The sequence below is a fragment of the Chiloscyllium plagiosum genome, unplaced genomic scaffold (genome assembly GCF_037043375.1).
Source record: "Chiloscyllium plagiosum isolate Xiang-an unplaced genomic scaffold, Cpla_swu_hap1 HiC_scaffold_3, whole genome shotgun sequence".
Lineage (NCBI taxonomy): Eukaryota > Metazoa > Chordata > Chondrichthyes > Orectolobiformes > Hemiscylliidae > Chiloscyllium > Chiloscyllium plagiosum.
The window spans coordinates 76,823,315-76,830,056 of NW_028270141.1; the positions used below are offsets into that span (position 1 = coordinate 76,823,315).

The window sequence follows — 6,742 nt, forward strand, 5'->3', positions numbered from 1 at the left end:
GTAATTAACAAGTGCCTATTAAGATGAAATACTTAAGTTGATTGAAAGCTTTTGGCTAAGCAGTTTGTGAGATTTTTCTATTTCACACAGTAACCAAAAAGCTTCAAAGTGATAAGTCAATGTGAATACATGCAAACATACAATTAGCAGCAGAAGTAGGCCATTCCGCCACTAGAATTTTCTCTGTCAATCAATAAGATCATGGTTGATTTGATAGTAACTTCAAATCCACATTCCTGCCTATTCCTGATAAAGTACATACCTTTGCCTTAAAAAATATCAAAGGACTCTGATTCCACCATCTTTTCAGGCAAAATCTGTGGCTGAGTGCCATGCCTCTAGGAATTCCCTGGCTGTTGCTCATGAGCAAAACCAATGCAGTGTACAAAATCCCATGCAAGGACTGCACAAAACACTACATAGGACAAACAGGAAGACAGCTAACGATCCGCATCCATAAGCCACGAAACGACACGACCAGCTATCCTTAGTAGCCACACACGCAGATGACAAGCAACATGAATTCGACTGGGACAACACTACTATTATAGGACAAGCCAAACAGAGAACAGCCAGGGAATTCCTAGAGGCATGGCACTCAGCCACAGATTCAATCAATAAGCACATCGACCTGGACCCAATATACCGACCACTGCAACGGACAGTTGGAACTGACAACCGGAAGCGGCAGATTCAAACCACTACAAATGCCAGAGGAAACATCACAGAAGCGCTTCACAGGAGGCTCCCAAGCACTGAGGATGTCACCTAGACAGGGGACGAAATGTCTGCAACACAAATTCCCAGCTCGGTAAATAGAACCACAACAACGAGCACCCGAGCTACAAATCTTCTCACAGACTTTGAACTTTATGTTTATTATTGCAATGAAACGTCCCAACCAGAGGTGACATGTGATCCTGATCTTTTTTGCTGCCATTTATGTGTATCTGCAGCCAGGTTAATACCAACAGAGGCTTGGTGAGGTCCTTAAGTGGACACTAATTGTAAGTTTTGGGGAAGGACAAAGACTGCCAAAGAGCTCAGGTAATTCACCTAATTGCATGCACCTTTTGCCTCCAAGCTTGCTACCAGCAAGAGTAGAAAGTTCTACATGATCCTTGTGTTGTGGAGGCTGGACCCATTCCTCATTTTATCGCTAATTTTGTCATTTTGGCTTGACATCATTTTTTGGCAACTATGTTTCAATTTTGCAACCATAGTTCGCAATTTTGCAGGTGGAAGAGGTGGTGAGAGTCAAACAAGTTACAATAGATTTCATCCATCCATAAATTGGTTGTTCTCAGCCATATAAATTGTGACCAATAAAACTAGAAAAAAAACCTGAAGCTATGGAACCATATCAAGGTTGAGGCAAATTTCCTATCTGGCTTTTCTTGCACCTAAAATAATCCAGATATTAGGCATTTCTAAAGAAGTGATGAGATACTTCAATTAAGTGAAATGAATCTTCTTCAAATTTTTTGTTTGCACGAGATATTCTTTTGGGATCAAATTCACTGGCCATTTCCACAAGTATGCAACATAATCAGCATGGATTTTATTGTCTAAAGTTAGTTATAAAGTCAGACATATTAAAACTGTTTATTGCGTTTACTAAATACTGTGATCTTGGACAGGATGCCAAGGTTGTTTTTCTATCTCCTGGAAGACAAATTGGTAACCACTCTGTTGAATCAAACAAATTGAAACCAATGCAAAAGAAAGAACAGAACACAGTTTCCAGTGAATTGCAGTTGTCCAGCCTTCCCCTTGCAGATGAAAAATATGAAAGTACAAAATATAGGTAAACTCAATTCACAGGCTAATAAAACATGAAACTATCTAGTACTACCCTTTTCTTATTATAATTAGTGGGTCTTCTTCCCTCACTTTTCTTCTGGCAAGCAAGTGAGAGAAAGATCCTAAATAATCATTGGTTGAGGCATGAACAGATGCTGACTGAGACTCAAACCATATGCCGACAAACTCTAGCCAGAAAGAGATGTTTACAAAAAGTGAAGGCTGGATATTTAAAGGTCCATGGAGTCTCCACAATCCAAAAATCCAGCCTTCACCTTTTGTTCACATCTCTTTCTAGAAGTCCTGGCCCATGTTTCTGTAAGTTTAGACTGGGACCATACCTTCATGATGCCAGAGAATCAGTCCATGATGATCATTTTCCCAAACTAAATTAGTCCCACCTGTGTGCAATAGGTTCATATTCCTCCAAACGTTTCCTGTTCATGTACTTATCACTATCCAGCACTTCCTCTGGCAGTTCATTCCACATGAACCATTCTGTGTAAAAATGTTGCCTCTTAAGTCCATTTTAAATCTTTGTCATCTCACCTTAAAAATATGCCCCCTTAGTTTTGAACTCACCCATCCGAGGGAAAGACCCTTGATATTTGCTTTATCTATGCCCATCATGATTTTATAAATCTCAATAAGGTCAGCCCTCAACCTCCTATGCTCCAGTTAAAAAAGTCACAGCCTTTCCAGTCTATTTTTGTATGTCAAGCTCTCCATTCCTGGAAACATTAGAAATAGTCAGTATTGTTTTGTGTGAGGAAAACTTGATTGATTTTTTTTGTGGTAAAAACAAGAACAGCAGATGCTGGAAACCAGGGTTTAGGTTAGAGTGGCGCTGGGAAAGCACAGCAGTTCAGGCAGAATCCGAAGAGCAGGAAAATCGACGTTTCGGGCAAAAGCCCTTCACCAGGAATAGAGACTCTATTCCTGATGAAGGGCTTTTGCCCGAAACATCGATTTTCCTGCTCCTCGGATGCTGCCTGAACTGCTGTGTTTTTCCAGCACCACTGTAATCTAGACTCTGAGTTTTTTGAGGGAGTAACTAAAAAGATTAATGAGGACAGAGCAGTAGACATTGTATACTTGGACTTTAGTAAATCCTTTGACAAGGTTCTGTGTGGTAGTAAAGTTAGATCACATAGAATTCAGGGTGAGCTTGCCAAATGGATACAAAATTGGCTTGATGGCAGGAGACAGAGGGTGGTGGTGGAAGTTTGCTTGTTTGGACCGGAGGCCTGTAACCAGTGGTGCTGTGTCACCAGGAATTAAGAAGTTTAGGTTTACGGATGATTTATAAGGTGCCACTAAATATTAGCTAATCACTGATAATATTGCTTTAGATTTCACAGAATCACAGAATAGTTGAAGTGCAAGAGGAGGTCATTCAGTCCATCATGTCTGTATCGGCTCTTCAAATGAGCACCATTATCCAGTGCCAAACCTCTTCTTTGTCCCCATTCCCTTGTGCATTGTTTTTATCCAATAGCCTATCGAAAGCACTGAGTTGCAGATTCTGTTCAAAAATCAATTCATTCTTCCTGGTTTTCAAATTACAGTGAAGTCATTTGCTGATGTTTCATCGTTGTTACGGCCAGACTATGTGAACATACAACACTTTGCAGCATTACCCTCAATAGCAAATATTTTATTCATTAATAATTACAAAAAGACAACTAACTTTCCAAAATATTGTGCTAAAACTCTCCTATTCATTTACTGTTGCAAAAGGTTTGATTTTCTTTGCTAAGAAAATGTGAGTAATAAACATAGTTAAATAAACATGCATGCATGATGAAAGGGCTCCACGGTATATTCTGTCTCTGTGTGGTTTACTTGATCAATTCAATACACCTCGGTATGTATGATGACAGGAAAATCTGCTCAGTAGCAATACTCTAATGAACTTATTTTAACTGTGCTTCTATTGTGAAGAACAGGAAAATCCTCATCTCCTAACACAATTCACCAGGCATTCTAGAGGATCTGTGCTGTTTATGGGACCACCCATCTCTAATTATACCAGTGACTAACTTCAAACTTTTGTCATATATTCATGGAATGCTGGCATCACAAGTCTTCTTTGCAACAGGAACAAATGATATCTGACACTAAGTAAATTTTCTGCCTTCAAATAGGTAAATGACTCACAGTTCAAAGGGAAAAAAAGCATCAAGAATATGGAGTAAAACTTCCAGAACATTGCATTGGAGATATCCGCAATAATATTTTTGAACTAGCTATTTTGTTGCTTAAAAATACATTTTCTAAAATAATAATCATTATTCTCCAATAATAAAATGACTCTATCTGGTTTTCCTATTTGAATATATTTATTCTTAGAAAAAGCTAATCCCGGCAGAAGACTAGTTTCTTGTGATTTTTCTGGTGTAGACATTTCTTCCTTAAGTTATGTTGAAAATAGTAGCTATTTGTGCAACTTTTGATGGATTTGTTTTCCAACAAGCCTTTGCTTTAGACAGAACCACTTAAAATAACAGTTTTCAGATGGAGTTGTTTGACGCTGATTATATGGTCCCATCTTCCAATCACTGTCAGAACCATTATACGTGAAGCAAATCAGTCAGAAAACTGCATGCTTACCTGATAACATTTATAAAGGTCTTGATGAATTTGCTCTGCACAGAACTCCATGCAGAGAACTGTGAAGAGGATCAGCACAGAAGACATGCCCCTTTTTTTTTAAGACACTAACTGCTGAATGTAAGTGTCAAATGTACTTTTGGATGTTCCTGAGTGGTGATTGGGTAGTAGATGAACAAAGGCTTTGAATTGGTGGCTGAGTGGATATATGAGTCAGAAAAGTACTCTCAGTTGAGGAATGGGAAGGTAGTTGTTTACTTGGGTTTCTGACTGTTTGGAAGATATAGTGGCATGGTTGCAACTTTGCATGGTCTTAGATGGCAAATTTGGGTCAAGTCGGGGTGTAACCTGGGGATCAGTATGGTGGGAGGTGGGTTCAAGAGAGGTACTTAAGTGTTAGATAGCTAGTCAGGCTTGAGGGTGGGTGGGTGAGACTCAGTATGAATGATTAGTGAGGTCATTCTGTAGTTACCCAAGTTTTAGAGGATTTGTTTTGTCTAACATTTCCTGAATAACTATCTGGGTAATTACAATGGAACTGTTTAATTCAGTCAGAGAGCTCTTCAGACCAGGAGAGATGTCTGTTTTATGTTCAAATGCCCTGGGATTCAGAGCTTCCTGACTTCCACAGGTTACAATGCATATCTTGAGTTATACATATAGTCTCTGAAGATCGAGAGATCAGAAGATTTAATTTTTAGTTTTCTACTTGTATTTTTACATTTATCAGCAATCTGAAGTAGCTATCATCATGGATTTTCTAAAATAGTTTCTACTTGTTTGTTTTTAAAAGTAATTTGCACCAAGAAAAATGCCGCAAATGTAAATGTAATGCTTGTATGAATATAAAACTTAGGAGTTATCATGTCTTAAACAATTATGTGTAATGCAAACAGGGCGGAGGAAGTATTACCTTGATTTCCAGGCAAATAGACTGTGATTATTTTTACACTGTTTTCTGTGCAGATAGCTTAACAAAATGAACATTATTAATAATGATTATTGAAATAAACAAGTTGCTATCATAACCTACTCTGTGCAAACTATAACACACCAGCCTGACTGAAGCTTTAGAATCTAAAGTAGTCCCTTGAAATAAACTATTGTACTGCTGCCTCAACATTCTCTAGTATCATCTCTAGCTTTGTTGAACTGTGTGCTCAGGTGTCTGGAACTAATGGTGATGACAAACAAGATTAAATGCTTTTCAGAATAATGATAATCTAGTGGCAATTTTTCTCCAGGGTGTGTGATAAGCATTGTCAATGGGAATCACCTTGACACGTTAACATGATATAAAAAACCATCTGGAAAATGAAAACCCAGACTTTATCTTTATGACTAATGATACACTTGCACTTGATTTGTGTAACATTAACAAAATAATATCAATTAGATAGAAACCTACAAGTCAAATAATTTTATATAGATTATTGTTTCATAGATCATTAATCAAAATGTATGAAGCATAAGTTCTACATTTTACGAAACAATTTAAAGATTTCCATTTTTCAAGCAATCTTTTCACTTTTTCAGTTATGATCTAAAAAATTTCAATTGTGACAGATGAATCCACATAGCTATTCTGCTAAAAACTAAACATCGTAAGAATTTGAATTCAGCATATTATCAATTTCTGTACAAAACTGGCTTTATGTATTTACTTACCAAGCAACAGAGCTTCAAGAAGCTTATCCTATCCACTCAGCAGTCAGTGTAGTGATTAAAATCCAGAGGGAAAGGTTCAGCAGAAGAACACATGTTCATTTATATTTGTTACTGGCTCTCTCTGACTGGCTGATTTTGATGTGCATATCACATTGCTTCTGTGATACTGTGACATCAGCCAAGCTTAATTCATGCCTCACAATGGAGACAGGTCTGAAGCAATACTCAAGCCTATTATTTTTCAATTTTACATCATAATGATTTGGTAAAATAATTGCTTAACAATAATACAAAAGAAAAATTGGCTGCCATATATGCTTCCAATTACTTGTGTGAGAGATAATTAAAAATTCAAACAAATAAAAACTCCCCATGATTAACAATTCCATTGGTAAATTCCAAATAATTGCAATAAAGGTAATTATTTAGAAGTATTAAATTTAATGTGGTAAACATCAATTACCACTGAATAGATATTAAGACAAAAGACATTTCTGAAGCTGTCAACCTCAGCAAAATCTAAAAGGAAGCATTTACCATCATTATCACCATGACGACACAGCTTTCAAAAACAAGTAAACATGAGTTATAGCTACAATTAAGCAAGACACATATCAAAATAAGTTACACTTTTAATCATGCTGAGTCAATTTCAATC

The 6,742-nt window shown here is 37.1% G+C and overlaps 1 protein-coding gene across 1 annotated transcript in view; it reads right to left on the minus strand.

Annotated features, from left to right (window-relative positions):
- Positions 1 to 6,182, minus strand: part of pkib (protein kinase (cAMP-dependent, catalytic) inhibitor beta) — an 81,112-nt gene extending 74,930 nt beyond the window's left edge. Inside the window, exon 1 of the mRNA XM_087976085.1 lies at positions 6,085 to 6,182. The gene's annotated coding sequence lies outside the window, so the exon portion shown is untranslated. The remainder of the gene's footprint in view (positions 1 to 6,084) is intronic.
- Positions 6,183 to 6,742: the final 560 nt, after the last annotated feature.